Consider the following 20,051-nt stretch of genomic DNA (forward strand, 5'->3'; position numbering starts at 1 on the left):
ATTATGTTTTTGTGTCATGGCATTAGGGCACAAAGAGCTGTAAGTGCCTGGATGCAATGTCATTCCTTGAACTTGCTGCCTCGTTCCACTCTTGCGCTAAATAGGAGAGGGTCCCAGCCCAGCCAACAAAATGTACTGTTCAATCAAACCAAACTTAAAACCAAGCTCCTTTTTTAAGGGGTCCCGGGGAAATGTTGGGCTGACCGGCAAGACCTCATGATGCGAACTGCTTCTGCGTCAAACGCAAGCTTTTTTCATTCCCAGCCAATGACTTATTCTTATTTCTAAGGGCCGCTCCATCAGATAGCCCAGACAGGCAGGCGTTGGTGGTATAGTGGTGAGCATAGCTGCCTTCCAAGCAGTTGACCCGGGTTCGATTCCCGGCCAACGCAGATCAAATCTTTAAATTGTTCAAAATGCATTTTTTGGAAATCAGACTCATGCTGAAAGCAAAGCTGACACACTTTTCGTGAAAATCAAAACCCCATCCAGGAAAGGTTCTTGCATCCTAGTTTCTGCAACTGTCTATCGGTGAGGGGATTGAAGCGAGCAGGGCTCCTGGCCCCTCCCCGACAAAGCCCTGACGAAGGCCTGACAAAGGCCTATTCGCCTTGCCCTGACGGGCCTTGGTCCCAGCAGGCCACCGAGCACAGCACCTCAGCCTATTAGAGTGAGGTTTCAGGATCTCTCTCATCCTGTAAACCAACATACTGAAGAAGGTGAAACGTGTGGCTGCGCTCCTCACATGCTGAAGCAGCAGCAGCCCTTTCCCTGAAGCAAAGTTCCTTCATTCCTCCCTCCCATAACCCTTAGCAGGGGATTTATGGTAATTGAGTTGAGTTTCCAAACTGGCCCTTCCTTCCTTCCTTCCCATATCTGCCAGCTCGAGAAGGCTTGTTTTGTTGCACCTGGGAAGTAAAGTATCTATTTGCGAGAGAGAGAGAATGAGAGAGAGAGACAGAGAGAGAGAGACAGAGAGAGAAGGGGAAGGGGTGTTGGCAGTTAGGGTGTGAGCTAGAGAAATGAGGCCTGTCTGCAAAAGGCCATGGGATGGGAGTGCGTGGTTGCAGGTTGTTTGGCTTTGTAAGGCCTACTGCCCGCTTCACTCGAAACTGGGTCTAGGGTTGTCGGTTTGTAGGCTGTAAAAGCCCAGAAAAGCTCTTGTTCTCCAACCAGCAGAGTGGCGCAGCGGAAGCGTGCTGGGCCCATAACCCAGAGGTCGATGGATCGAAACCATCCTCTGCTAACTTTTTTCAAATTATGTTTTTGTGTCATGGCATTAGGGCACAAAGAGCTGTAAGTGCCTGGATGCAATGTCATTCCTTGAACTTGCTGCCTCGTTCCACTCTTGCGCTAAATAGGAGAGGGTCCCAGCCCAGCCAACAAAATGTACTGTTCAATCAAACCAAACTTAAAACCAAGCTCCTTTTTTAAGGGGTCCCGGGGAAATGTTGGGCTGACCGGCAAGACCTCATGATGCGAACTGCTTCTGCGTCAAACGCAAGCTTTTTTCATTCCCAGCCAATGACTTATTCTTATTTCTAAGGGCCGCTCCATCAGATAGCCCAGACAGGCAGGCGTTGGTGGTATAGTGGTGAGCATAGCTGCCTTCCAAGCAGTTGACCCGGGTTCGATTCCCGGCCAACGCAGATCAAATCTTTAAATTGTTCAAAATGCATTTTTTGGAAATCAGACTCATGCTGAAAGCAAAGCTGACACACTTTTCGTGAAAATCAAAACCCCATCCAGGAAAGGTTCTTGCATCCTAGTTTCTGCAACTGTCTATCGGTGAGGGGATTGAAGCGAGCAGGGCTCCTGGCCCCTCCCCGACAAAGCCCTGACGAAGGCCTGACAAAGGCCTATTCGCCTTGCCCTGACGGGCCTTGGTCCCAGCAGGCCACTGAGCACAGCACCTCAGCCTATTAGAGTGAGGTTTCAGGATCTCTCTCATCCTGTAAACCAACATACTGAAGAAGGTGAAACGTGTGGCTGCGCTCCTCACATGCTGAAGCAGCAGCAGCCCTTTCCCTGAAGCAAAGTTCCTTCATTCCTCCCTCCCATAACCCTTAGCAGGGGATTTATGGTAATTGAGTTGAGTTTCCAAACTGGCCCTTCCTTCCTTCCTTCCCATATCTGCCAGCTCGAGAAGGCTTGTTTTGTTGCCCCTGGGAAGTAAAGTATCTATTTGCGAGAGAGAGAGAATGAGAGAGAGAGACAGAGAGAGAGAGACAGAGAGAGAAGGGGAAGGGGTGTTGGCAGTTAGGGTGTGAGCTAGAGAAATGAGGCCTGTCTGCAAAAGGCCATGGGATGGGAGTGCGTGGTTGCAGGTTGTTTGGCTTTGTAAGGCCTACTGCCCGCTTCACTCGAAACTGGGTCTAGGGTTGTCGGTTTGTAGGCTGTAAAAGCCCATAAAAGCTCTTGTTCTCCAACCAGCAGAGTGGCGCAGCGGAAGCGTGCTGGGCCCATAACCCAGAGGTCGATGGATCGAAACCATCCTCTGCTAACTTTTTTCAAATTATGTTTTTGTGTCATGGCATTAGGGCACAAAGAGCTGTAAGTGCCTGGATGCAATGTCATTCCTTGAACTTGCTGCCTCGTTCCACTCTTGCGCTAAATAGGAGAGGGTCCCAGCCCAGCCAACAAAATGTACTGTTCAATCAAACCAAACTTAAAACCAAGCTCCTTTTTTAAGGGGTCCCGGGGAAATGTTGGGCTGACCGGCAAGACCTCATGATGCGAACTGCTTCTGCGTCAAACGCAAGCTTTTTTCATTCCCAGCCAATGACTTATTCTTATTTCTAAGGGCCGCTCCATCAGATAGCCCAGACAGGCAGGCGTTGGTGGTATAGTGGTGAGCATAGCTGCCTTCCAAGCAGTTGACCTGGGTTCGATTCCCGGCCAACGCAGATCAAATCTTTAAATTGTTCAAAATGCATTTTTTGGAAATCAGACTCATGCTGAAAGCAAAGCTGACACACTTTTCGTGAAAATCAAAACCCCATCCAGGAAAGGTTCTTGCATCCTAGTTTCTGCAACTGTCTATCGGTGAGGGGATTGAAGCGAGCAGGGCTCCTGGCCCCTCCCCGACAAAGCCCTGACGAAGGCCTGACAAAGGCCTATTCGCCTTGCCCTGACGGGCCTTGGTCCCAGCAGGCCACCGAGCACAGCACCTCAGCCTATTAGAGTGAGGTTTCAGGATCTCTCTCATCCTGTAAACCAACATACTGAAGAAGGTGAAACGTGTGGCTGCGCTCCTCACATGCTGAAGCAGCAGCAGCCCTTTCCCTGAAGCAAAGTTCCTTCATTCCTCCCTCCCATAACCCTTAGCAGGGGATTTATGGTAATTGAGTTGAGTTTCCAAACTGGCCCTTCCTTCCTTCCTTCCCATATCTGCCAGCTCGAGAAGGCTTGTTTTGTTGCCCCTGGGAAGTAAAGTATCTATTTGCGAGAGAGAGAGAATGAGAGAGAGAGACAGAGAGAGAGAGACAGAGAGAGAAGGGGAAGGGGTGTTGGCAGTTAGGGTGTGAGCTAGAGAAATGAGGCCTGTCTGCAAAAGGCCATGGGATGGGAGTGCGTGGTTGCAGGTTGTTTGGCTTTGTAAGGCCTACTGCCCGCTTCACTCGAAACTGGGTCTAGGGTTGTCGGTTTGTAGGCTGTAAAAGCCCAGAAAAGCTCTTGTTCTCCAACCAGCAGAGTGGCGCAGCGGAAGCGTGCTGGGCCCATAACCCAGAGGTCGATGGATCGAAACCATCCTCTGCTAACTTTTTTCAAATTATGTTTTTGTGTCATGGCATTAGGGCACAAAGAGCTGTAAGTGCCTGGATGCAATGTCATTCCTTGAACTTGCTGCCTCGTTCCACTCTTGCGCTAAATAGGAGAGGGTCCCAGCCCAGCCAACAAAATGTACTGTTCAATCAAACCAAACTTAAAACCAAGCTCCTTTTTTAAGGGGTCCCGGGGAAATGTTGGGCTGACCGGCAAGACCTCATGATGCGAACTGCTTCTGCGTCAAACGCAAGCTTTTTTCATTCCCAGCCAATGACTTATTCTTATTTCTAAGGGCCGCTCCATCAGATAGCCCAGACAGGCAGGCGTTGGTGGTATAGTGGTGAGCATAGCTGCCTTCCAAGCAGTTGACCCAGGTTCAATTCCCGGCCAACGCAGATCAAATCTTTAAATTGTTCAAAATGCATTTTTTGGAAATCAGACTCATGCTGAAAGCAAAGCTGACACACTTTTCGTGAAAATCAAAACCCCATCCAGGAAAGGTTCTTGCATCCTAGTTTCTGCAACTGTCTATCGGTGAGGGGATTGAAGCGAGCAGGGCTCCTGGCCCCTCCCCGACAAAGCCCTGACGAAGGCCTGACAAAGGCCTATTCGCCTTGCCCTGACGGGCCTTGGTCCCAGCAGGCCACCGAGCACAGCACCTCAGCCTATTAGAGTGAGGTTTCAGGATCTCTCTCATCCTGTAAACCAACATACTGAAGAAGGTGAAACGTGTGGCTGCGCTCCTCACATGCTGAAGCAGCAGCAGCCCTTTCCCTGAAGCAAAGTTCCTTCATTCCTCCCTCCCATAACCCTTAGCAGGGGATTTATGGTAATTGAGTTGAGTTTCCAAACTGGCCCTTCCTTCCTTCCTTCCCATATCTGCCAGCTCGAGAAGGCTTGTTTTGTTGCACCTGGGAAGTAAAGTATCTATTTGCGAGAGAGAGAGAATGAGAGAGAGAGACAGAGAGAGAGAGACAGAGAGAGAAGGGGAAGGGGTGTTGGCAGTTAGGGTGTGAGCTAGAGAAATGAGGCCTGTCTGCAAAAGGCCATGGGATGGGAGTGCGTGGTTGCAGGTTGTTTGGCTTTGTAAGGCCTACTGCCCGCTTCACTCGAAAATGGGTCTAGGGTTGTCGGTTTGTAGGCTGTAAAAGCCCAGAAAAGCTTTTGTTCTCCAACCAGCAGAGTGGCGCAGCGGAAGCGTGCTGGGCCCATAACCCAGAGGTCGATGGATCGAAACCATCCTCTGCTAACTTTTTTCAAATTATGTTTTTGTGTCATGGCATTAGGGCACAAAGAGTTGTAAGTGCCTGGATGCAATGTCATTCCTTGAACTTGCTGCCTCGTTCCACTCTTGCGCTAAATAGGAGAGGGTCCCAGCCCAGCCAACAAAATGTACTGTTCAATCAAACCAAACTTAAAACCAAGCTCCTTTTTTAAGGGGTCCCGGGGAAATGTTGGGCTGACCGGCAAGACCTCATGATGCGAACTGCTTCTGCGTCAAACGCAAGCTTTTTTCATTCCCAGCCAATGACTTATTCTTATTTCTAAGGGCCGCTCCATCAGATAGCCCAGACAGGCAGGCGTTGGTGGTATAGTGGTGAGCATAGCTGCCTTCTAAGCAGTTGACCCGGGTTCGATTCCCGGCCAACGCAGATCAAATCTTTAAATTGTTCAAAATGCATTTTTTGGAAATCAGACTCATGCTGAAAGCAAAGCTGACACACTTTTCGTGAAAATCAAAACCCCATCCAGGAAAGGTTCTTGCATCCTAGTTTCTGCAACTGTCTATCGGTGAGGGGATTGAAGCGAGCAGGGCTCCTGGCCCCTCCCCGACAAAGCCCTGACGAAGGCCTGACAAAGGCCTATTCGCCTTGCCCTGACGGGCCTTGGTCCCAGCAGGCCACCGAGCACAGCACCTCAGCCTATTAGAGTGAGGTTTCAGGATCTCTCTCATCCTGTAAACCAACATACTGAAGAAGGTGAAACGTGTGGCTGCGCTCCTCACATGCTGAAGCAGCAGCAGCCCTTTCCCTGAAGCAAAGTTCCTTCATTCCTCCCTCCCATAACCCTTAGCAGGGGATTTATGGTAATTGAGTTGAGTTTCCAAACTGGCCCTTCCTTCCTTCCTTCCCATATCTGCCAGCTCGAGAAGGCTTGTTTTGTTGCACCTGGGAAGTAAAGTATCTATTTGCGAGAGAGAGAGAATGAGAGAGAGAGACAGAGAGAGAGAGACAGAGAGAGAAGGGGAAGGGGTGTTGGCAGTTAGGGTGTGAGCTAGAGAAATGAGGCCTGTCTGCAAAAGGCCATGGGATGGGAGTGCGTGGTTGCAGGTTGTTTGGCTTTGTAAGGCCTACTGCCCGCTTCACTCGAAAATGGGTCTAGGGTTGTCGGTTTGTAGGCTGTAAAAGCCCAGAAAAGCTTTTGTTCTCCAACCAGCAGAGTGGCGCAGCGGAAGCGTGCTGGGCCCATAACCCAGAGGTCGATGGATCGAAACCATCCTCTGCTAACTTTTTTCAAATTATGTTTTTGTGTCATGGCATTAGGGCACAAAGAGCTGTAAGTGCCTGGATGCAATGTCATTCCTTGAACTTGCTGCCTCGTTCCACTCTTGCGCTAAATAGGAGAGGGTCCCAGCCCAGCCAACAAAATGCACTGTTCAATCAAACCAAACTTAAAACCAAGCTCCTTTTTTAAGGGGTCCCGGGGAAATGTTGGGCTGACCGGCAAGACCTCATGATGCGAACTGCTTCTGCGTCAAACGCAAGCTTTTTTCATTCCCAGCCAATGACTTATTCTTATTTCTAAGGGCCGCTCCATCAGATAGCCCAGACAGGCAGGCGTTGGTGGTATAGTGGTGAGCATAGCTGCCTTCCAAGCAGTTGACCCGGGTTTTGATTCCCGGCCAACGCAGATCAAATCTTTAAATTGTTCAAAATGCATTTTTTGGAAATCAGACTCATGCTGAAAGCAAAGCTGACACACTTTTCGTGAAAATCAAAACCCCATCCAGGAAAGGTTCTTGCATCCTAGTCTCTGCAACTGTCTATCGGTGAGGGGATTGAAGCGAGCAGGGCTCCTGGCCCCTCCCCGACAAAGCCCTGACGAAGGCCTGACAAAGGCCTATTCGCCTTGCCCTGACGGGCCTTGGTCCCAGCAGGCCACCGAGCACAGCACCTCAGCCTATTAGAGTGAGGTTTCAGGATCTCTCTCATCCTGTAAACCAACATACTGAAGAAGGTGAAACGTGTGGCTGCGCTCCTCACATGCTGAAGCAGCAGCAGCCCTTTCCCTGAAGCAAAGTTCCTTCATTCCTCCCTCCCATAACCCTTAGCAGGGGATTTATGGTAATTGAGTTGAGTTTCCAAACTGGCCCTTCCTTCCTTCCTTCCCATATCTGCCAGCTCGAGAAGGCTTGTTTTGTTGCACCTGGGAAGTAAAGTATCTATTTGCGAGAGAGAGAGAATGAGAGAGAGAGACAGAGAGAGAGAGACAGAGAGAGAAGGGGAAGGGGTGTTGGCAGTTAGGGTGTGAGCTAGAGAAATGAGGCCTGTCTGCAAAAGGCCATGGGATGGGAGTGCGTGGTTGCAGGTTGTTTGGCTTTGTAAGGCCTACTGCCCGCTTCACTCGAAACTGGGTCTAGGGTTGTCGGTTTGTAGGCTGTAAAAGCCCAGAAAAGCTCTTGTTCTCCAACCAGCAGAGTGGCGCAGCGGAAGCGTGCTGGGCCCATAACCCAGAGGTCGATGGATCGAAACCATCCTCTGCTAACTTTTTTCAAATTATGTTTTTGTGTCATGGCATTAGGGCACAAAGAGCTGTAAGTGCCTGGATGCAATGTCATTCCTTGAACTTGCTGCCTCGTTCCACTCTTGCGCTAAATAGGAGAGGGTCCCAGCCCAGCCAACAAAATGTACTGTTCAATCAAACCAAACTTAAAACCAAGCTCCTTTTTTAAGGGGTCCCGGGGAAATGTTGGGCTGACCGGCAAGACCTCATGATGCGAACTGCTTCTGCGTCAAACGCAAGCTTTTTTCATTCCCAGCCAATGACTTATTCTTATTTCTAAGGGCCGCTCCATCAGATAGCCCAGACAGGCAGGCGTTGGTGGTATAGTGGTGAGCATAGCTGCCTTCCAAGCAGTTGACCCGGGTTCGATTCCCGGCCAACGCAGATCAAATCTTTAAATTGTTCAAAATGCATTTTTTGGAAATCAGACTCATGCTGAAAGCAAAGCTGACACACTTTTCGTGAAAATCAAAACCCCATCCAGGAAAGGTTCTTGCATCCTAGTTTCTGCAACTGTCTATCGGTGAGGGGATTGAAGCGAGCAGGGCTCCTGGCCCCTCCCCGACAAAGCCCTGACGAAGGCCTGACAAAGGCCTATTCGCCTTGCCCTGACGGGCCTTGGTCCCAGCAGGCCACCGAGCACAGCACCTCAGCCTATTAGAGTGAGGTTTCAGGATCTCTCTCATCCTGTAAACCAACATACTGAAGAAGGTGAAACGTGTGGCTGCGCTCCTCACATGCTGAAGCAGCAGCAGCCCTTTCCCTGAAGCAAAGTTCCTTCATTCCTCCCTCCCATAACCCTTAGCAGGGGATTTATGGTAATTGAGTTGAGTTTCCAAACTGGCCCTTCCTTCCTTCCTTCCCATATCTGCCAGCTCGAGAAGGCTTGTTTTGTTGCACCTGGGAAGTAAAGTATCTATTTGCGAGAGAGAGAGAATGAGAGAGAGAGACAGAGAGAGAGAGACAGAGAGAGAAGGGGAAGGGGTGTTGGCAGTTAGGGTGTGAGCTAGAGAAATGAGGCCTGTCTGCAAAAGGCCATGGGATGGGAGTGCGTGGTTGCAGGTTGTTTGGCTTTGTAAGGCCTACTGCCCGCTTCACTCGAAACTGGGTCTAGGGTTGTCGGTTTGTAGGCTGTAAAAGCCCAGAAAAGCTCTTGTTCTCCAACCAGCAGAGTGGCGCAGCGGAAGCGTGCTGGGCCATAACCCAGAGGTCGATGGATCGAAACCATCCTCTGCTAACTTTTTTCAAATTATGTTTTTGTGTCATGGCATTAGGGCACAAAGAGCTGTAAGTGCCTGGATGCAATGTCATTCCTTGAACTTGCTGCCTCGTTCCACTCTTGCGCTAAATAGGAGAGGGTCCCAGCCCAACCAACAAAATGTACTGTTCAATCAAACCAAACTTAAAACCAAGCTCCTTTTTTAAGGGGTCCCGGGGAAATGTTGGGCTGACCGGCAAGACCTCATGATGCGAACTGCTTCTGCGTCAAACGCAAGCTTTTTTCATTCCCAGCCAATGACTTATTCTTATTTCTAAGGGCCGCTCCATCAGATAGCCCAGACAGGCAGGCGTTGGTGGTATAGTGGTGAGCATAGCTGCCTTCCAAGCAGTTGACCCGGGTTCCATTCCCGGCCAACGCAGATCAAATCTTTAAATTGTTCAAAATGCATTTTTTGGAAATCAGACTCATGCTGAAAGCAAAGCTGACACACTTTTCGTGAAAATCAAAACCCCATCCAGGAAAGGTTCTTGCATCCTAGTTTCTGCAACTGTCTATCGGTGAGGGGATTGAAGCGAGCAGGGCTCCTGGCCCCTCCCCGACAAAGCCCTGACGAAGGCCTGACAAAGGCCTATTCGCCTTGCCCTGACGGGCCTTGGTCCCAGCAGGCCACCGAGCACAGCACCTCAGCCTATTAGAGTGAGGTTTCAGGATCTCTCTCATCCTGTAAACCAACATACTGAAGAAGGTGAAACGTGTGGCTGCGCTCCTCACATGCTGAAGCAGCAGCAGCCCTTTCCCTGAAGCAAAGTTCCTTCATTCCTCCCTCCCATAACCCTTAGCAGGGGATTTATGGTAATTGAGTTGAGTTTCCAAACTGGCCCTTCCTTCCTTCCTTCCCATATCTGCCAGCTCGAGAAGGCTTGTTTTGTTGCACCTGGGAAGTAAAGTATCTATTTGCGAGAGAGAGAGAATGAGAGAGAGAGACAGAGAGAGACAGACAGAGAGAGAAGGGGAAGGGGTGTTGGCAGTTAGGGTGTGAGCTAGAGAAATGAGGCCTGTCTGCAAAAGGCCATGGGATGGGAGTGCGTGGTTGCAGGTTGTTTGGCTTTGTAAGGCCTACTGCCCGCTTCACTCGAAACTGGGTCTAGGGTTGTCGGTTTGTAGGCTGTAAAAGCCCAGAAAAGCTCTTGTTCTCCAACCAGCAGAGTGGCGCAGCGGAAGCGTGCTGGGCCCATAACCCAGAGGTCGATGGATCGAAACCATCCTCTGCTAACTTTTTTCAAATTATGTTTTTGTGTCATGGCATTAGGGCACAAAGAGCTGTAAGTGCCTGGATGCAATGTCATTCCTTGAACTTGCTGCCTCGTTCCACTCTTGCGCTAAATAGGAGAGGGTCCCAGCCCAGCCAACAAAATGTACTGTTCAATCAAACCAAACTTAAAACCAAGCTCCTTTTTTAAGGGGTCCCGGGGAAATGTTGGGCTGACCGGCAAGACCTCATGATGCGAACTGCTTCTGCGTCAAACGCAAGCTTTTTTCATTCCCAGCCAATGACTTATTCTTATTTCTAAGGGCCGCTCCATCAGATAGCCCAGACAGGCAGGCGTTGGTGGTATAGTGGTGAGCATAGCTGCCTTCCAAGCAGTTGACCCGGGTTCGATTCCCGGCCAACGCAGATCAAATCTTTAAATTGTTCAAAATGCATTTTTTGGAAATCAGACTCATGCTGAAAGCAAAGCTGACACACTTTTCGTGAAAATCAAAACCCCATCCAGGAAAGGTTCTTGCATCCTAGTTTCTGCAACTGTCTATCGGTGAGGGGATTGAAGCGAGCAGGGCTCCTGGCCCCTCCCCGACAAAGCCCTGACGAAGGCCTGACAAAGGCCTATTCGCCTTGCCCTGACGGGCCTTGGTCCCAGCAGGCCACCGAGCACAGCACCTCAGCCTATTAGAGTGAGGTTTCAGGATCTCTCTCATCCTGTAAACCAACATACTGAAGAAGGTGAAACGTGTGGCTGCGCTCCTCACATGCTGAAGCAGCAGCAGCCCTTTCCCTGAAGCAAAGTTCCTTCATTCCTCCCTCCCATAACCCTTAGCAGGGGATTTATGGTAATTGAGTTGAGTTTCCAAACTGGCCCTTCCTTCCTTCCTTCCCATATCTGCCAGCTCGAGAAGGCTTGTTTTGTTGCCCCTGGGAAGTAAAGTATCTATTTGCGAGAGAGAGAGAATGAGAGAGAGAGACAGAGAGAGAGAGACAGAGAGAGAAGGGGAAGGGGTGTTGGCAGTTAGGGTGTGAGCTAGAGAAATGAGGCCTGTCTGCAAAAGGCCATGGGATGGGAGTGCGTGGTTGCAGGTTGTTTGGCTTTGTAAGGCCTACTGCCCGCTTCACTCGAAACTGGGTCTAGGGTTGTCGGTTTGTAGGCTGTAAAAGCCCAGAAAAGCTCTTGTTCTCCAACCAGCAGAGTGGCGCAGCGGAAGCGTGCTGGGCCCATAACCCAGAGGTCGATGGATCGAAACCATCCTCTGCTAACTTTTTTCAAATTATGTTTTTGTGTCATGGCATTAGGGCACAAAGAGCTGTAAGTGCCTGGATGCAATGTCATTCCTTGAACTTGCTGCCTCGTTCCACTCTTGCGCTAAATAGGAGAGGGTCCCAGCCCAGCCAACAAAATGTACTGTTCAATCAAACCAAACTTAAAACCAAGCTCCTTTTTTAAGGGGTCCCGGGGAAATGTTGGGCTGACCGGCAAGACCTCATGATGCGAACTGCTTCTGCGTCAAACGCAAGCTTTTTTCATTCCCAGCCAATGACTTATTCTTATTTCTAAGGGCCGCTCCATCAGATAGCCCAGACAGGCAGGCGTTGGTGGTATAGTGGTGAGCATAGCTGCCTTCCAAGCAGTTGACCCGGGTTCGATTCCCGGCCAACGCAGATCAAATCTTTAAATTGTTCAAAATGCATTTTTTGGAAATCAGACTCATGCTGAAAGCAAAGCTGACACACTTTTCGTGAAAATCAAAACCCCATCCAGGAAAGGTTCTTGCATCCTAGTTTCTGCAACTGTCTATCGGTGAGGGGATTGAAGCGAGCAGGGCTCCTGGCACCTCCCCGACAAAGCCCTGACGAAGGCCTGACAAAGGCCTATTCGCCTTGCCCTGACGGGCCTTGGTCCCAGCAGGCCACCGAGCACAGCACCTCAGCCTATTAGAGTGAGGTTTCAGGATCTCTCTCATCCTGTAAACCAACATACTGAAGAAGGTGAAACGTGTGGCTGCGCTCCTCACATGCTGAAGCAGCAGCAGCCCTTTCCCTGAAGCAAAGTTCCTTCATTCCTCCCTCCCATAACCCTTAGCAGGGGATTTATGGTAATTGAGTTGAGTTTCCAAACTGGCCCTTCCTTCCTTCCCATATCTGCCAGCTCGAGAAGGCTTGTTTTGTTGCCCCTGGGAAGTAAAGTATCTATTTGCGAGAGAGAGAGAATGAGAGAGAGAGACAGAGAGAGAGAGAGACAGAGAGAGAAGGGGAAGGGGTGTTGGCAGTTAGGGTGTGAGCTAGAGAAATGAGGCCTGTCTGCAAAAGGCCATGGGATGGGAGTGCGTGGTTGCAGGTTGTTTGGCTTTGTAAGGCCTACTGCCCGCTTCACTCGAAACTGGGTCTAGGGTTGTCGGTTTGTAGGCTGTAAAAGCCCAGAAAAGCTCTTGTTCTCCAACCAGCAGAGTGGCGCAGCGGAAGCGTGCTGGGCCCATAACCCAGAGGTCGATGGATCGAAACCATCCTCTGCTAACTTTTTTCAAATTATGTTTTTGTGTCATGGCATTAGGGCACAAAGAGCTGTAAGTGCCTGGATGCAATGTCATTCCTTGAACTTGCTGCCTCGTTCCACTCTTGCGCTAAATAGGAGAGGGTCCCAGCCCAGCCAACAAAATGTACTGTTCAATCAAACCAAACTTAAAACCAAGCTCCTTTTTTAAGGGGTCCCGGGGAAATGTTGGGCTGACCGGCAAGACCTCATGATGCGAACTGCTTCTGCGTCAAACGCAAGCTTTTTTCATTCCCAGCCAATGACTTATTCTTATTTCTAAGGGCCGCTCCATCAGATAGCCCAGACAGGCAGGCGTTGGTGGTATAGTGGTGAGCATAGCTGCCTTCCAAGCAGTTGACCCGGGTTCGATTCACGGCCAACGCAGATCAAATCTTTAAATTGTTCAAAATGCATTTTTTGGAAATCAGACTCATGCTGAAAGCAAAGCTGACACACTTTTCGTGAAAATCAAAACCCCATCCAGGAAAGGTTCTTGCATCCTAGTTTCTGCAACTGTCTATCGGTGAGGGGATTGAAGCGAGCAGGGCTCCTGGCCCCTCCCCGACAAAGCCCTGACGAAGGCCTGACAAAGGCCTATTCGCCTTGCCCTGACGGGCATTGGTCCCAGCAGGCCACCGAGCACAGCACCTCAGCCTATTAGAGTGAGGTTTCAGGATCTCTCTCATCCTGTAAACCAACATACTGAAGAAGGTGAAACGTGTGGCTGCGCTCCTCACATGCTGAAGCAGCAGCAGCCCTTTCCCTGAAGCAAAGTTCCTTCATTCCTCCCTCCCATAACCCTTAGCAGGGGATTTATGGTAATTGAGTTGAGTTTCCAAACTGGCCCTTCCTTCCTTCCTTCCCATATCTGCCAGCTCGAGAAGGCTTGTTTTGTTGCCCCTGGGAAGTAAAGTATCTATTTGCGAGAGAGAGAGAATGAGAGAGAGAGACAGAGAGAGAGAGACAGAGAGAGAAGGGGAAGGGGTGTTGGCAGTTAGGGTGTGAGCTAGAGAAATGAGGCCTGTCTGCAAAAGGCCATGGGATGGGAGTGCGTGGTTGCAGGTTGTTTGGCTTTGTAAGGCCTACTGCCTGCTTCACTCGAAACTGGGTCTAGGGTTGTCGGTTTGTAGGCTGTAAAAGCCCAGAAAAGCTCTTGTTCTCCAACCAGCAGAGTGGCGCAGCGGAAGCGTGCTGGGCCCATAACCCAGAGGTCGATGGATCGAAACCATCCTCTGCTAACTTTTTTCAAATTATGTTTTTGTGTCATGGCATTAGGGCACAAAGAGCTGTAAGTGCCTGGATGCAATGTCATTCCTTGAACTTGCTGCCTCGTTCCACTCTTGCGCTAAATAGGAGAGGGTCCCAGCCCAGCCAACAAAATGCACTGTTCAATCAAACCAAACTTAAAACCAAGCTCCTTTTTTAAGGGGTCCCGGGGAAATGTTGGGCTGACCGGCAAGACCTCATGATGCGAACTGCTTCTGCGTCAAACGCAAGCTTTTTTCATTCCCAGCCAATGACTTATTCTTATTTCTAAGGGCCGCTCCATCAGATAGCCCAGACAGGCAGGCGTTGGTGGTATAGTGGTGAGCATAGCTGCCTTCCAAGCAGTTGACCCGGGTTCGATTCCCGGCCAACGCAGATCAAATCTTTAAATTGTTCAAAATGCATTTTTTGGAAATCAGACTCATGCTGAAAGCAAAGCTGACACACTTTTCGTGAAAATCAAAACCCCATCCAGGAAAGGTTCTTGCATCCTAGTTTCTGCAACTGTCTATCGGTGAGGGGATTGAAGCGAGCAGGGCTCCTGGCCCCTCCCCGACAAAGCCCTGACGAAGGCCTGACAAAGGCCTATTCGCCTTGCCCTGACGGGCCTTGGTCCCAGCAGGCCACCGAGCACAGCACCTCAGCCTATTAGAGTGAGGTTTCAGGATCTCTCTCATCCTGTAAACCAACATACTGAAGAAGGTGAAACGTGTGGCTGCGCTCCTCACATGCTGAAGCAGCAGCTGCCCTTTCCCTGAAGCAAAGTTCCTTCATTCCTCCCTCCCATAACCCTTAGCAGGGGATTTATGGTAATTGAGTTGAGTTTCCAAACTGGCCCTTCCTTCCTTCCTTCCCATATCTGCCAGCTCGAGAAGGCTTGTTTTGTTGCCCCTGGGAAGTAAAGTATCTATTTGCGAGAGAGAGAGAATGAGAGAGAGAGACAGAGAGAGAGAGACAGAGAGAGAAGGGGAAGGGGTGTTGGCAGTTAGGGTGTGAGCTAGAGAAATGAGGCCTGTCTGCAAAAGGCCATGGGATGGGAGTGCGTGGTTGCAGGTTGTTTGGCTTTGTAAGGCCTACTGCCCGCTTCACTCGAAACTGGGTCTAGGGTTGTCGGTTTGTAGGCTGTAAAAGCCCAGAAAAGCTCTTGTTCTCCAACCAGCAGAGTGGCGCAGCGGAAGCGTGCTGGGCCCATAACCCAGAGGTCGATGGATCGAAACCATCCTCTGCTAACTTTTTTCAAATTATGTTTTTGTGTCATGGCATTAGGGCACAAAGAGCTGTAAGTGCCTGGATGCAATGTCATTCCTTGAACTTGCTGCCTCGTTCCACTCTTGCGCTAAATAGGAGAGGGTCCCAGCCCAGCCAACAAAATGCACTGTTCAATCAAACCAAACTTAAAACCAAGCTCCTTTTTTAAGGGGTCCCGGGGAAATGTTGGGCTGACCGGCAAGACCTCATGATGCGAACTGCTTCTGCGTCAAACGCAAGCTTTTTTCATTCCCAGCCAATGACTTATTCTTATTTCTAAGGGCCGCTCCATCAGATAGCCCAGACAGGCAGGCGTTGGTGGTGTAGTGGTGAGCATAGCTGCCTTCCAAGCAGTTGACCCGGGTTCGATTCCCGGCCAACGCAGATCAAATCTTTAAATTGTTCAAAATGCATTTTTTGGAAATCAGACTCATGCTGAAAGCAAAGCTGACACACTTTTCGTGAAAATCAAAACCCCATCCAGGAAAGGTTCTTGCATCCTAGTTTCTGCAACTGTCTATCGGTGAGGGGATTGAAGCGAGCAGGGCTCCTGGCCCCTCCCCGACAAAGCCCTGACGAAGGCCTGACAAAGGCCTATTCGCCTTGCCCTGACGGGCCTTGGTCCCAGCAGGCCACCGAGCACAGCACCTCAGCCTATTAGAGTGAGGTTTCAGGATCTCTCTCATCCTGTAAACCAACATACTGAAGAAGGTGAAACGTGTGGCTGCGCTCCTCACATGCTGAAGCAGCAGCAGCCCTTTCCCTGAAGCAAAGTTCCTTCATTCCTCCCTCCCATAACCCTTAGCAGGGGATTTATGGTAATTGAGTTGAGTTTCCAAACTGGCCCTTCCTTCCTTCCTTCCCATATCTGCCAGCTCGAGAAGGCTTGTTTTGTTGCACCTGGGAAGTAAAGTATCTATTTGCGAGAGAGAGAGAATGAGAGAGAGAGACAGAGAGAGAGAGACAGAGAGAGAAGGGGAAGGGGTGTTGGCAGTTAGGGTGTGAGCTAGAGAAATGAGGCCTGTCTGCAAAAGGCCATGGGATGGGAGTGCGTGGTTGCAGGTTGTTTGGCTTTGTAAGGCCTACTGCCCGCTTCATTCGAAACTGGGTCTAGGGTTGTCGGTTTGTAGGCTGTAAAAGCCCAGAAAAGCTCTTGTTCTCCAACCAGCAGAGTGGCGCAGCGGAAGCGTGCTGGGCCCATAACCCAGAGGTCGATGGATCGAAACCATCCTCTGCTAACTTTTTTCAAATTATGTTTTTGTGTCATGGCATTAGGGCACAAAGAGCTGTAAGTGCCTGGATGCAATGTCATTCCTTGAACTTGCTGCCTCGTTCCACTCTTGCGCTAAATAGGAGAGGGTCCCAGCCCAGCCAACAAAATGTACTGTTCAATCAAACCAAACTTAAAACCAAGCTCCTTTTTTAAGGGGTCCCGGGGAAATGTTGGGCTGACCGGCAAGACCTCATGATGCGAACTGCTTCTGCGTCAAACGCAAGCTTTTTTCATTCCCAGCCAATGACTTATTCTTATTTCTAAGGGCCGCTCCATCAGATAGCCCAGACAGGCAGGCGTTGGTGGTATAGTGGTGAGCATAGCTGCCTTCCAAGCAGTTGACCCGGGTTTGATTCCCGGCCAACGCAGATCAAATCTTTAAATTGTTCAAAATGCATTTTTTGGAAATCAGACTCATGCTGAAAGCAAAGCTGACACACTTTTCGTGAAAATCAAAACCCCATCCAGGAAAGGTTCTTGCATCCTAGTTTCTGCAACTGTCTATCGGTGAGGGGATTGAAGCGAGCAGGGCTCCTGGCCCCTCCCCGACAAAGCCCTGACGAAGGCCTGACAAAGGCCTATTCGCCTTGCCCTGACGGGCCTTGGTCCCAGCAGGCCACCGAGCACAGCACCTCAGCCTATTAGAGTGAGGTTTCAGGATCTCTCTCATCCTGTAAACCAACATACTGAAGAAGGTGAAACGTGTGGCTGCGCTCCTCACATGCTGAAGCAGCAGCAGCCCTTTCCCTGAAGCAAAGTTCCTTCATTCCTCCCTCCCATAACCCTTAGCAGGGGATTTATGGTAATTGAGTTGAGTTTCCAAACTGGCCCTTCCTTCCTTCCTTCCCATATCTGCCAGCTCGAGAAGGCTTGTTTTGTTGCACCTGGGAAGTAAAGTATCTATTTGCGAGAGAGAGAGAATGAGAGAGAGAGACAGAGAGAGAGAGACAGAGAGAGAAGGGGAAGGGGTGTTGGCAGTTAGGGTGTGAGCTAGAGAAATGAGGCCTGTCTGCAAAAGGCCATGGGATGGGAGTGCGTGGTTGCAGGTTGTTTGGCTTTGTAAGGCCTACTGCCCGCTTCACTCGAAACTGGGTCTAGGGTTGTCGGTTTGTAGGCTGTAAAAGCCCAGAAAAGCTCTTGTTCTCCAACCAGCAGAGTGGCGCAGCGGAAGCGTGCTGGGCCCATAACCCAGAGGTCGATGGATCGAAACCATCCTCTGCTAACCTTTTTCAAATTATGTTTTTGTGTCATGGCATTAGGGCACAAAGAGCTGTAAGTGCCTGGATGCAATGTCATTCCTTGAACTTGCTGCCTCGTTCCACTCTTGCGCTAAATAGGAGAGGGTCCCAGCCCAGCCAACAAAATGTACTGTTCAATCAAACCAAACTTAAAACCAAGCTCCTTTTTTAAGGGGTCCCGGGGAAATGTTGGGCTGACCGGCAAGACCTCATGATGCGAACTGCTTCTGCGTCAAACGCAAGCTTTTTTCATTCCCAGCCAATGACTTATTCTTATTTCTAAGGGCCGCTCCATCAGATAGCCCAGACAGGCAGGCGTTGGTGGTATAGTGGTGAGCATAGCTGCCTTCCAAGCAGTTGACCCGGGTTCGATTCCCGGCCAACGCAGATCAAATCTTTAAATTGTTCAAAATGCATTTTTTGGAAATCAGACTCATGCTGAAAGCAAAGCTGACACACTTTTCGTGAAAATCAAAACCCCATCCAGGAAAGGTTCTTGCATCCTAGTTTCTGCAACTGTCTATCGGTGAGGGGATTGAAGCGAGCAGGGCTCCTGGCCCCTCCCCGACAAAGCCCTGACGAAGGCCTGACAAAGGCCTATTCGCCTTGCCCTGACGGGCCTTGGTCCCAGCAGGCCACCGAGCACAGCACCTCAGCCTATTAGAGTGAGGTTTCAGGATCTCTCTCATCCTGTAAACCAACATACTGAAGAAGGTGAAACGTGTGGCTGCGCTCCTCACATGCTGAAGCAGCAGCAGCCCTTTCCCTGAAGCAAAGTTCCTTCATTCCTCCCTCCCATAACCCTTAGCAGGGGATTTATGGTAATTGAGTTGAGTTTCCAAACTGGCCCTTCCTTCCTTCCTTCCCATATCTGCCAGCTCGAGAAGGCTTGTTTTGTTGCACCTGGGAAGTAAAGTATCTATTTGCGAGAGAGAGAGAATGAGAGAGAGAGACAGAGAGAGAGAGACAGAGAGAGAAGGGGAAGGGGTGTTGGCAGTTAGGGTGTGAGCTAGAGAAATGAGGCCTGTCTGCAAAAGGCCATGGGATGGGAGTGCGTGGTTGCAGGTTGTTTGGCTTTGTAAGGCCTACTGCCCGCTTCACTCGAAACTGGGTCTAGGGTTGTCGGTTTGTAGGCTGTAAAAGCCCATAAAAGCTCTTGTTCTCCAACCCGCAGAGTGGCGCAGCGGAAGCGTGCTGGGCCCATAACCCAGAGGTCGATGGATCGAAACCATCCTCTGCTAACTTTTTTCAAATTATGTTTTTGTGTCATGGCATTAGGGCACAAAGAGCTGTAAGTGCCTGGATGCAATGTCATTCCTTGAACTTGCTGCCTCGTTCCACTCTTGCGCTAAATAGGAGAGGGTCCCAGCCCAGCCAACAAAATGTACTGTTCAATCAAACCAAACTTAAAACCAAGCTCCTTTTTTAAGGGGTCCCGGGGAAATGTTGGGCTGACCGGCAAGACCTCATGATGCGAACTGCTTCTGCGTCAAACGCAAGCTTTTTTCATTCCCAGCCAATGACTTATTCTTATTTCTAAGGGCCGCTCCATCAGATAGCCCAGACAGGCAGGCGTTGGTGGTATAGTGGTGAGCATAGCTGCCTTCCAAGCAGTTGACCCGGGTTCGATTCCCGGCCAACGCAGATCAAATCTTTAAATTGTTCAAAATGCATTTTTTGGAAATCAGACTCATGCTGAAAGCAAAGCTGACACACTTTTCGTGAAAATCAAAACCCCATCCAGGAAAGGTTCTTGCATCCTAGTTTCTGCAACTGTCTATCGGTGAGGGGATTGAAGCGAGCAGGGCTCCTGGCCCCTCCCCGACAAAGCCCTGACGAAGGCCTGACAAAGGCCTATTCGCCTTGCCCTGACGGGCCTTGGTCCCAGCAGGCCACCGAGCACAGCACCTCAGCCTATTAGAGTGAGGTTTCAGGATCTCTCTCATCCTGTAAACCAACATACTGAAGAAGGTGAAACGCGTGGCTGCGCTCCTCACATGCTGAAGCAGCAGCAGCCCTTTCCCTGAAGCAAAGTTCCTTCATTCCTCCCTCCCATAACCCTTAGCAGGGGATTTATGGTAATTGAGTTGAGTTTCCAAACTGGCCCTTCCTTCCTTCCTTCCCATATCTGCCAGCTCGAGAAGGCTTGTTTTGTTGCACCTGGGAAGTAAAGTATCTATTTGCGAGAGAGAGAGAATGAGAGAGAGAGACAGAGAGAGAGAGACAGAGAGAGAAGGGGAAGGGGTGTTGGCAGTTAGGGTGTGAGCTAGAGAAATGAGGCCTGTCTGCAAAAGGCCATGGGATGGGAGTGCGTGGTTGCAGGTTGTTTGGCTTTGTAAGGCCTACTGCCCGCTTCACTCGAAACTGGGTCTAGGGTTGTCGGTTTGTAGGCTGTAAAAGTCCAGAAAAGCTCTTGTTCTCCAACCAGCAGAGTGGCGCAGCGGAAGCGT

General features: G+C 50.1%; 10 non-coding genes across 10 annotated transcripts; all 10 read left to right on the forward strand.

The window, feature by feature from the left end:
* Positions 1 to 320: 320 nt before the first annotated feature.
* Positions 321 to 392, forward strand: TRNAG-UCC (transfer RNA glycine (anticodon UCC)). The gene has a single exon. It is a non-coding gene; the product is annotated as a tRNA-Gly (tRNA).
* Positions 393 to 1,577: 1,185 nt separating this feature from the next.
* On the forward strand, positions 1,578 to 1,649 carry TRNAG-UCC (transfer RNA glycine (anticodon UCC)). The gene has a single exon. It is a non-coding gene; the product is annotated as a tRNA-Gly (tRNA).
* A 3,699-nt stretch (positions 1,650 to 5,348) lies between these two features.
* On the forward strand, positions 5,349 to 5,420 carry TRNAR-UCU (transfer RNA arginine (anticodon UCU)). The gene has a single exon. It is a non-coding gene; the product is annotated as a tRNA-Arg (tRNA).
* Positions 5,421 to 7,863: 2,443 nt separating this feature from the next.
* On the forward strand, positions 7,864 to 7,935 carry TRNAG-UCC (transfer RNA glycine (anticodon UCC)). The gene has a single exon. It is a non-coding gene; the product is annotated as a tRNA-Gly (tRNA).
* A 2,441-nt stretch (positions 7,936 to 10,376) lies between these two features.
* Positions 10,377 to 10,448, forward strand: TRNAG-UCC (transfer RNA glycine (anticodon UCC)). The gene has a single exon. It is a non-coding gene; the product is annotated as a tRNA-Gly (tRNA).
* A 1,185-nt stretch (positions 10,449 to 11,633) lies between these two features.
* TRNAG-UCC (transfer RNA glycine (anticodon UCC)) lies at positions 11,634 to 11,705 on the forward strand. The gene has a single exon. It is a non-coding gene; the product is annotated as a tRNA-Gly (tRNA).
* A 2,440-nt stretch (positions 11,706 to 14,145) lies between these two features.
* TRNAG-UCC (transfer RNA glycine (anticodon UCC)) lies at positions 14,146 to 14,217 on the forward strand. The gene has a single exon. It is a non-coding gene; the product is annotated as a tRNA-Gly (tRNA).
* A 1,185-nt stretch (positions 14,218 to 15,402) lies between these two features.
* Positions 15,403 to 15,474, forward strand: TRNAG-UCC (transfer RNA glycine (anticodon UCC)). The gene has a single exon. It is a non-coding gene; the product is annotated as a tRNA-Gly (tRNA).
* Positions 15,475 to 17,916: 2,442 nt separating this feature from the next.
* TRNAG-UCC (transfer RNA glycine (anticodon UCC)) lies at positions 17,917 to 17,988 on the forward strand. The gene has a single exon. It is a non-coding gene; the product is annotated as a tRNA-Gly (tRNA).
* A 1,185-nt stretch (positions 17,989 to 19,173) lies between these two features.
* On the forward strand, positions 19,174 to 19,245 carry TRNAG-UCC (transfer RNA glycine (anticodon UCC)). The gene has a single exon. It is a non-coding gene; the product is annotated as a tRNA-Gly (tRNA).
* Positions 19,246 to 20,051: the final 806 nt, after the last annotated feature.

This window comes from Ambystoma mexicanum, chromosome 6q (genome assembly GCF_040938575.1).
Source record: "Ambystoma mexicanum isolate Mex_15411 chromosome 6q, UKY_AmexF1_1, whole genome shotgun sequence".
Lineage (NCBI taxonomy): Eukaryota > Metazoa > Chordata > Amphibia > Caudata > Ambystomatidae > Ambystoma > Ambystoma mexicanum.